General features: G+C 46.7%; 1 pseudogene; it reads right to left on the bottom strand.

The window, feature by feature from the left end:
- Positions 1-9,351: 9,351 nt before the first annotated feature.
- On the bottom strand, positions 9,352-10,644 carry LOC145132898 (syntaxin-125 pseudogene; annotated as a pseudogene).
- Between the last annotated feature and the right edge of the window lie 368 nt (positions 10,645-11,012).

The raw sequence follows: 11,012 nt of genomic DNA, 5'->3' as shown, positions 1-11,012 counted from the left end.
GTATGGTATGTGGTATAATGGGGAACTCACTAAGCTTTGTGCTTACGGTTTCGGTTTTGGTTTCAGGTACCTCTTCGTCTAAGGGGAAGGAGCCGGCGGCGTAGCATCGCATCGCACACACAGACATGATTTCCGCATGGAGTTTTCTGGGATTGTACTCTGATATGTATTATTTTATGACTTGGGTTTTCAGACATGATGCTTGTTTTATGAGATGATGTGTTTTCACAGTATTTTCTTATGAATGTTTTTAAGAGGCAGTTAATTAAAAAGAAATTTTTGGACTTGAAAATTGGGTCGTTACAAGTTGGTATCAGAGCCCTGGTTTGAGGGATTCGGACACACCCTCGGGGGTGTCTGGACTCAAACTGAGGGGCTAAAAGGTTTTTACAAGGAAAATGGTTTTCTAAAATCTAAATGAAAGGATTTTAAGAAAGACGAAGTGTGTGATGCATGCGACCGGCCGGGCTCAAGTAAGTTTTCCCCAAGATACCCATACTTGATATGTTATGCTATATGGTTTTGATTCATAAAAACTGCATGCTAGAATAGGACTAAGGATCTAGGAGGATGCCTTGTGTGCCTGATATATGATTCTGAGAATTGCATGCTAGTTAGGGCTAAGGATCTAGGAGGATGCCTTATATGCCTGTTGTATGAGCTGTATGCTAGGGCTGTTTAGTCAGCAGTAGGATGGCCTGTGTAGGTTATGCCTGATTTGGTTACCCAATGCACGAATGCTGCTTGCTTTGTGCTGTGGGGGTTCTGGCCATCTTCAACTAGCTAAGGAACGGATAGGTAACAGTATCCGCAAGTTAGTTAGGGGGAAGTGGTGGGGACTCCTAGTGCAGCTGATGGCAGAGGGTAGGTCGGAGAGTGCCCTAGGAAAGCCTAGGACGAGGTAAGTGAAAAGGGTATCGGGAAAAGGGACTTGGTGAAGTCAACGCAATCCTTGGGGAAAGTACGGGTAGATGTGGAAGGTAGTATGGGCCCGTACTACTGAAAGTAGAGGACCCGTACTCGAATCAAGGAGGGCTTAGATGGAACCTGGAAACTTGGAAAGTGTGCGAGACCTCCAAAAGTATATGTGACCCTGACATTCGTATGTTTATTTTCAGAATGGTGGTCACGCGACATGGAACAGGAGGTTCAGGATCTGGGTCAGGATCGGGCTCGGGCGTAGGATCCGAGCATGTGGATGATGGGTTATGCGAGTTCATCGCGTCCGAGATCACGAGGGGTATTCTTGATGCGACGCCGGTTATTTTCGGGTCGATCAAGGAAGGGATTGTTGAGCTGATGGAGGATCGCCTCCGAGCATTCAGGAGTGATATGGCGTCTAGCCAGGCGGGTGCGCGCACACTGTCCTTCAAGGACTTCTGAGGGAGCGGTGCGCCGGATTTCCATGGGGCGAAGGACCCCATTGCTGCCAGACGATGGATTGCAGACATTGAGTCTGCACAATTGACTAGCTTCTGCCCCGAGGGGTCGAAGGTGAGGTATGCAGCAGGATGCTTGAGAGACAGGGCCAGAGATTGGTGGGAGTCGGTTGGTGACTCTCTAGGAGCCTCGGCTGTTGAGGCTATGACATGGCCGGATTTTGTGACCCGGTTCAGGGCAGAGTTTGTGCTAGCTGTGGAGCTTCAGCAGCTGGCCAGGGAGTTCTTGGACATGAGGCAGACTACAGAGACTGTAGCGGAGATCACCGCCAAGTTCGGGGAGAGGGCATTGCTGGTGCGCCAGTATGCGGGTGATGAAGACATGAGGAGGACCCGCTACCATGATATGTTACGAGCTGACATCCGGGAGCATGTCAGTTTCTCAGCTTGCCCTACCCTGGATTCCATGATTGCCAGGGCTAGGGAGAGGGAGATTGATCTGGAGCACATCCGGAAGAGGAAGACAGCGGAGGGGCTAACGACGAGGGCTTCGGGGAAGAAGCCCAAGGGATCCGATGGTAGGCCGAAAGGCCAGTCAGGGCGGGACCGCTGTGGGAAATGCGGTCGGTCACACGAGGGAGCTTGTCGCACTAGGCCGGGTTCAGGCTGCTAAAAATGTGGCAAGGTTGGGCATTTTGGCAGAGACTGTACTGCCCCTGCTCCTGCGATTCAGATATCAGACCTGATTTGCTTTCATTGCAATTAGAAGGGCCATCAAAAGGCCAATTGCCCCAGATTGACAGCAGCAGCGGCGCCAGCAGTGGCGCCGACTCCAGCGACAGCACGGGTTGTGGATGGCCGAAAGGCCAAGTTGGAGGCTCCAGTGGTTCGGAGCCGAGCATTTCAGCTGACAGCCGAGGAGGCACGCGCTGAACCCGATGTGGTGACGGGTATGATTTCTTATTTTGTGCTTGTATGTTATGTCGCTGTGATTTTGATATATTATGTGCCTTGCTTAGGATCGTTCCATGTGAACGGTATCCCAGTTCAGGTGTTGTTTGATTCGGGTGCCACCCGATCGTTTGTCTCTCTTGCGCTTAGCAAGAAGTTTCCAGAGTCTTCGGGCATGTTGGATTGCCCTCTAGAGGTCGAGATTACGGACGACCGGTCGGTACGAGCGTCAGAGGTCTACCGGGATTGTGTTTTGAGGCTGTTCGAGGAACGTTACCTGGTGGACTTGGTTCCCATACCTTTGCGGGGGAACAAGGTTATTATTGGTATGGATTGGCTGAGCCCCAATGGGGCAGTGATTGACTGCGCGCAGCAGTCAGTGCGGATTAGGACCCCTGGTGGGGGAGAGCTGGTGGTTCAGGGCGAAAGTCCACAGCGAGGACCAGCTTTATGTTCGGCAGTGAGGGCTAGTCGCTACCTCCAGCAGGGTTGCGCAGGTTATGTCGCCTATGTTATGGATACCCGAGAGGCAGGTAGGGCGACGGTGGGCGATGTGCCCGTGGTACGAGAGTTTGCAGACGTATTCCCCGAGGAGTTGCCTGGAATACCTCCGGAGCGACAGGTGGAGTTCAGGATCGACCTAGTCCCTGGTGCAGCTCCGATAGCCAAGGCACCGTATCGGTTGGCTCTTCCTGAGATGCAGGAGTTGTCTACACAGCTGCAGGAGCTGTTAGACAACGGATTCATTAGACCGAGTAGTTCTCCCTGGGGAGCCCCGATTCTGTTTGTGAAGAAGAATGACGAGTCGCATCGGATGTGTATAGATTATCGGGAGTTGAATAAGTTAACGGTGAAGAACCGTTACCCACTCCCGAGGATTGATGACCTCTTTGACCAGCTACAGGGAGCATCTTGGTTCTCCAAGATTGATTTGCGATCATGGTATCATCAGATGAGGGTCAGAGATGAGGATGTACAGAAGACTGCGTTTCGGATGCGCTATGGCCACTATGAGTTTGTGGTGATTCCTTTCGGGCTCACCAATGCTCCTGCCGCGTTCATGGACCTCATGAACCGCGTGTGTAGACCGATGTTAGACCGGTCTGTGATAGTGTTTATTGATGATATCTTGGTTTACTCCAAGACGCGAGAGCAGCATGAGGAGCATCTGCGGGAGGTTCTGGAGACTTTGAGGAGGGAAGACTTGTATGCTAAGTTCTCCAAGTGTGAGTTCTGGTTGCGCGAGGTGCAGTTTCTTGGGTACCTTGTCAACCAGGACGGGATTTCGGTAGATCCGGCCAAAGTGGATGCCGTGATGAGATGGGAGGTTCCGAGGTCTCCATCTGAGATTCGGAGTTTCCTAGGATTAGCCGGCTACTATCGGAGATTCATCCAGGATTTCTCCAAGATAGCCGTACCCCTGACCAGGCTGACAAGGAAGGCCGTGGTCTTTCGTTGGGGGCCTGAGCAGCAGGCTGCATTCGAGACATTGAGGCAGAGATTGTGCGAGGCGCCAATCTTAGCCCTGCCATAGGGCATGGAGGATTTCGTCGTGTACTGTGATGCGTCCATCTCGGGTTTGGGCGCAGTATTGATGCAGAGAGGGCATGTCATTGCTTACGCTTCGAGGCAGCTGAAGCCTCACGAGGCGAACTACCCGACGCATGATTTGGAGCTGGGGGGCTATTGTGTTCGCCCTCAAGATTTGGCGTCATTACCTCTATGGAGTTCGTTGTACGATTTACACGGACCACAAGAGCCTGAGGTATCTCATGGACCAGCCAAATCTGAATATGAGGCAGCGTCGGTGGCTTGATGTGGTAAAGGATTATGACTGTGAGATCCTTTACCACCCGGGAAAGGCCAATGTGGTGGCCGACGTGCTTAGCCGCAAGGCAGCGCCGATCAGGGATATCTGTCTAAGGATGACAGTGGTGACTCCGCTTTTGGAGCGGATTCGGGAGGCCCAGCAGGAGGCCATGAAGGAGGAACATCGGAAGAGCGAGCGGATTGTGGGTTAGGTTTCCTCCTTCGACTATGACAGCCGCGGATTATTGACACTACACCGTAGGGTGTGGGTGCCGTACCACGGGGGTGTGCGCCAGGTCCTGATGGAGGAGGCGCACAAATCTCGATTCTCCATTCATCCCGGGGCGACGAAGATGTATAGGGATCTTCGCCTAGACTATTGGTGGCCCTGCATGAAGCGGGATGTAGCATGGTATGTGGAGCGGTGCTTGACCTGCAGGAAGGTCAAGGCCGAGCACCAGAGGCCACACGACAAGATGCAGCCGTTGGATATTCCGCTGTGGAAATGGGAGGATATTACGATGGATTTTATCACAAAGCTTCCCAGGACCGCGCGAGGGGTGGATTCGATTTGGGTCATCGTCGATCGATTGACCAAGAACGCTCATTTTTTTCCGATTCAGGAGAGCATCTCGGCCGAGAAGCTGACCGACATTTATATCAGAGAGGTGGTGGCGCGGCACGGGGTGCCAGTGTCGGTGATTTCAGACAGAGATGTTCGGTTCACTTCCAGGTTTTGGAAGAAGTTTCATGACGAGATGGGTACTCGTCTGCATTTTAGCACCGCCTTTCACCCGCAGACGGATGGTCAGAGCGAGCGGACCATCCAGACGCTAGAGGATATGCTGCGGGCATGTGTTTTAGACTTCGGAGGTAGCTGGGATACCTACCTTCCGTTGGCGGAGTTCTCGTATAATAATAGCTATCATGTGAGTATCGATCGACCTCCCTTCGAGATGTTGTACGGGAGGAAGTGCAGGACCCCGATATGCTGGGGCGAGGTTGGCCAGAGGGTCATGGGGAGCAACGAAGTAGTGCTCAAGACGACAGAAAGGATTCAGCAGGTCAAGAGCAGACTTTAGACTGCACAGAGTCGGCAGAAAAGCTATGCTGACAAGCGCCGATCGGACCTGGAGTTTCAGGTCGGGGATATGGTTCTCCTGAAGGTGTCGCCATGGAAGTGCGTCATCCGATTCAGGAAGCGGGACAAGTTGGGTCCCAGGTATATTGGACCCTTCAGGGTTATAGCCCGGGTGGGCAAGGTGGCTTATAGGTTGGATCTGCCAGCCGAACTCAGACAGATCCACAACACTTTCCACGTCTCTCAGCTGCGGAAGTGCCTGGTGGATGACTCAGCAGTGGTACCCTTAGAGGACATTCAGGTCGATGACAGCCTGAATTATATTGAGCGGCCAGTGGCGATCCTCGACCGGAAGTCGAAGGATCTGAGGAACAAGAGGGTGGAGCTCGTGATGGTGCAGTGGCAGCACCGGAAGGGCTCGGAATGGACCTGGGAGCCGATGGATGAGATGATGGAGCATTACCCAGAGCTATTCCAGGATCGAGCAACAGACTTCGAGGACGAAGTATAAAATAAGTGGGGGAGATTTGTAGCACCTGGTTCCTGGTATGCATTTTATTTAAGTAAGTTTGCATTTTTGACCTTGGACTCGGCGAGTTGAAGGAGCAACTCGCCGAGTAGAAGCGGGATGAGACGCGGGATTTAAGTGATGGACTCGTCGAGTCGGATCCCGGACTCGACGAGTAGGCTCTGTCTGGACAAAACCCTAATCTGAGGGTTTGCACCCTATTTAAACAACCTTATACAACCTCCATCGCCCCTTTATGCTCCCAGAAACCCTCTATAGCAACCCTGAGTGTTTTGGTGCAAGATTTAAGGCTTTTGAGTGATTCTTGGTGGCTTTGTTCACAAGGAAGAAGGAAGAGCATAGAAGGATCAAGAGGAAACTGAAAGATTCGAGTTTGGTTCATCATTTGCAGTCTTTGAGAGGTATAAGGTCTGTACCTTGCTCTTTCATTTGATAGATCCCCTTTTTGGGGAGATTTAGGGCTTTTATAAGCCATTTTGGTAACCAACCATGATTGCAAACATGGTTGGGGGTTGAGGCTTTGGAATCAGGTCTTTAAAGGGGTCACAAGGCAGAATTGGGTTGCTTTTGCACCCAAAGAAGGCCCCATGCATCACTAGAGCTTATTTTATGTCCTTTTGAGCTCAAAGTCCCATGCATGCACGTAAAGTTTGTAACTTTACGTGCTAGAACGATTAAAGGAGCTTAGATCTATCTTTTGGTCAAGTGTTGTACATCAGAAATTGAGGATTTTGGGTGTGGACGTTATCGACTCGGCGAGTCCGTTCTTGGGACTCGACGAGTCCAAGGCTTTGAGTCCCATTTCTGTTGAGGGTCAAAAGGACTCAGTTGGGCGTTAGAAGGGTTGTAACAGGACAGAAAGAGTGACCTAATGCACTGGACTTAATTTTAGACCTGGAGTTCATGGGACTCGACGAGTGCTAGAACAGACTCTGCGAGTCCAAGGCAATCTCCTTATGTTTGAAGATGAACTCGACGAGTTGTTCATACAACTCGGCGAGTCAAGGTCAGGACGTGTTCATCAGTTGAAGGTGAACTCGACGAGTTGTTCATACAACTCGGCGAGTCAAGGTCAGGACGTGTTCATCAGTTGAAGGTGACCTCGACGAGTGTTCATACGACTCGGCGAGTCGGTTGAAGGTTCATTGATGTTCGTAAGGAAGGGGAACTCGTCGAGTCATTGCCAAACTCGACGAGTCGAGTCGTGGATAAGGATGAGTAAAAGGAAGGGACTCGACGAGTTGACGGCCCAACTCGACGAGTCGGGTCAACTGGAAGTTGACTTTGACTTGGACTTGGTTGGGGGTAAAATGGTCATTTTACCCTAAGAGTAGATATCAGTTTCTAACTGAGTGTTTTGTGGGGATTTTAGCCGGAGGATTTCCGGAGCAGCAGCGGACAGATGTTTCCCGTACAGATTACCAGCAACTTCTTGTACGAGGTGAGTTACCTTCCAGTAGGGGTGGGTCTAAGGCCACAATGCCGGCCCACCAAGGAGGAGTATTTAGAAGATGATTGTCTTTGTGATAATTATCTTGGTCTGGTTACATGCTTTGGTCATGAGTGTTATTTGTATGATATGTTACGTGTATGATAGGGATTGGTTTCCCCTGATAGCGGTCCTTAGGACCGAAGGGTAGGTCAGTACCCGGATATGCCTGACTGTATGTTTATATCTTGTTGTTATATGCTAGTGGTAGGGGTGGAATAGTCCCCTGTTACCGGTTGAAAGATACCGATGACAGTTACCGGTTGAAAGATACCGATGATGATTACCGGTTGAAAGATACCGATGATGATTACCGGTTGAAAGATACCGACGATGATTACCGGTTGAAAGATACCGATGATATTGTATGGTATGTGGTATGATGGGGGAACTCACTAAGCTTTGTGCTTACGGTTTCGGTTTTGGTTTCAGGTACCTCTTCGTCTAAGGGGAAGGAGCCGGCGACGTAGCATCGCATCGCACACACACACACACATGATTTCCGCATGGAGTTTTCTGGGATTGTACTCTGATATGTATTATTTTATGACTTGGGTTTTCAGACATGATGCTTGTTTTATGAGATGATGTGTTTTCACAGTATTTTTTTATGAATGTTTTTAAGAGGCAGTTAATTAAAAAGAAATTTTTGGACTTGAAAATTGGGTCGTTACATTGGGCCCCCATTAATAAATTATACATATATTTACATATATTAATTATATAAATATAATAAACAATAATATAATTTCGAGCTTCCAAAATTCAACAAAAAACATGTTTTTAAGTTGTTATTATAATGTTTTTAAGATGTCATAATTTTTTGTTTTTAATATGTAAAATTTTGTTCTAAATAATTATTTGTTACAAAAAAAAATTTCTTTTAGCCCAAACAACAACTTCTTTTAGCCCAAAAAAGGCAGCCCAAAATGAATCGGGAGCGTGGACGGGGGCGGAGGTAGGAAGGCTAGACATTTCGGTGGCAGGGGAGGGGGCGGGAGAATGGGGGAATTTCGGGGGCGGGGGCGGGGGATGTACTCCTCATCCCGTTTGCCCCCGTTGATATCCCTAGTTTTGGGCACTGATCGCGTACGCCCAATGTAATCAATTTATGCCCATCGTACTAGGGATGCCCTAGTACGCCCAGCGTACTCCCCGTATGCCCAATGTACGCGACTAACCCAAAAATCTTCCTAACTTTAAACAGTCGTAACTTCTTCGTTCCAATTCTGTTTTCGAAGTTCTTTATATCCACGGAAAGGTATTGAGGAGCTCTACAATATTATCTAAATATTTTGGACTAAATACTTTTCGAATAAAAATCCATATTTCATGAAAGAACCGAGCCTATGACTTTTTCCGTTCTACCATTCGGTCCAAAACACAATTCAAAGGTTTAGATCTCATAACAATGATTGCCTCCTTCCAAAAGGTCTAAACATTACCTTCTTAAGGCCCAAAGCCTATACACAATCAACTTTCGGCCCACGACCCTGAAATAAGAAATGACGGGACACATGATGTTACAAATTTAATCAAAATTCAAGACATATATGGCAAGGACGAATCATGGTGGACGATAATGGTGTTGACAACAACTTGAACTAACTTGATTTTGTAGGAATTGGTGGATATACGTGATGGGTTTATATTATGTTTACAAGGGTAATTAAGTAAATATGGTAGATTTAGATTAGCATCCGTATCCTTTCTCTCCAAATCCTCCCAATTGGGGAGGAAGATTAGGAGAGAAGATAAGCACATATCTTCCTTTCGCTTCTCTCTAATCTCTCTAGAGAAAGATCTCAGGAACACGCCAATCTCTCTATATCCTTATGTTCTCTCCACTTCGTTTCCCTTCCATCCTTAAATGAGACTCGGGAACAAGGTTTTTGAGTTTCAATCTTTTTTTATCATTTTTCTAGCTTCTTGAATAACTGAGTCCTTCAAGAAAATGGTGACAAAGGGGGCAGAATTATCGATGAAGTTGTAGTATTGTACTAATATGATTTAGTATGTTAACATAATACGGCTAGTGATTATCATGTATAATGATATACATATGTATATGTGCATATATATAAATTAATTGGTATTCAAAATGATAACTATATATCATGAAAAAAATCCTTTTCCATTAGATTGATCATATTTTTGAGTAATTCTTCATTTTATGCGAGTTACAATACATCTGGTGTTCATATCCAGATTGAATAAAAAATTGATGTCTACTATCATACATCTCTTTAGAAAGTGTAAAGCACAAACATAAATTGTTTTCAGGGCGTAACAACGAAGAACAAAATCTTCGAAACACAAATGACTTTTTCTACCCATTTCCACTTTACCCTATCAACAATGGGAACCAAATGGGGTAAGTTATCATTATCAGAAGAAGAAGGACAAGGAAGAAGGCGATCATGGCACATTTTCTCGAGTTCTTTTGCAGCTCTCTTGCCTCAACCAATTGTTCAGTCCCTCGGTGCACAAACGAACTAGCATGGGCCACGTGGCTTTCAATGTCGTTCAGTTGTTGCCCTTGAGAATCTACTAATGCAGCCATATCCAAGAAAATTTGATGGAGTTCCATCAAGTTTTTCTCTATTTCCTTAACAGAATCATGTCTTTCTTGGATTTCGGAAATCGTGTCCATAATCTGGCCACGACCTTGATCTTGGATAGCTTTTTGCATGAAATCTTCACCTTCACCACTAGAGATTAGGTTTTCAATCAAATCATCGTTAGCTTTTTCTCCTGTAATTGTGAAGTAACGTCTACCCACAGTCTCCTTATACTCTTCATTCATACGGGTTCTCAACGATTGAAAGTCGTCCATCATGGACTTGAGCTTCTTCCCTAAACCACTGACAACAGCTGTACGAGTTCTATCAGCTGAGGAGCCGGGCCCACAACCAGGAAGCTTTCGATTTGCGATGTTAGCCTTGTCAAGAGCTTCGATCTTTCCTTTGATGACTTTCACACGCTTCAACACTTGTGAGACATCTGAATCCATTTTTGATCGAAGGTTTTTCATGGCGTTTGCATTATGGACAGTTTTGCTTTCCTCATTGGCTTCTTGTAGGCTTTTGTAGAGTTTCTCTATTCCGGCCAAGTCTTTCTTAACATTCTCGACATCTTCAAAGAAATTGTCAAGTTCGGCTGAGTTCCCATCGGGGCCACCACCAGCCTCCAAGTCGACATCTTTATCTTGATATTGCTTAAACGATTGGGAGAACAAATCATTCATTTTGACCGGTTACGTTTATATGATTCACTTTATTCTTAAGAAACAATCACAGTTCAACTCGAAAAATGTGAAAATTTTGGACAGATCTTCCCTTCTTCCTCTCCAAGAGCAAAATTTGATGGAGGAAGAAGAAGGAGAAGAAAAGTTGAGGAAACTGAATGTTTTGCCGACTTATATATATGCAATGGAGAAATAGATTTTATGGAAGAGTCCTCAAAACATTGAAGGGCTAGTCGTTAAATTAGGAGAAATTTAATGTCTACTTCTATTATTTTTGTCGTTTTTTTCAGCCTTAAGAACTCCTTATTTTTGCACCTCTTTTTTTACTTCGTTCTCTAACATGTTTTCCGCTGAAAATTTTCTTTTTTATCTCATCTTTGTAGACCCAATTTGTTATCTATTTCTATTTGGTCAAATAAAAAAACCGAATATGAACTTAATTATCTTACTCTGACTATAAATATGGGTCATATATTCTATCCAAGGACCTGTGTTTTTAATCTATAATAATAACTAGGGGAAGCACG

This window comes from Lactuca virosa, chromosome 8, assembly GCF_052849685.1.
Source record: "Lactuca virosa cultivar CGN04683 chromosome 8, Lactuca_virosa_CGN04683_v6, whole genome shotgun sequence".
Taxonomy (NCBI): Eukaryota; Viridiplantae; Streptophyta; class Magnoliopsida; order Asterales; family Asteraceae; genus Lactuca; species Lactuca virosa.
Note: the sequence above shows the minus strand (reverse complement) of the source record. Positions and strands in the feature narration are given on the sequence as shown.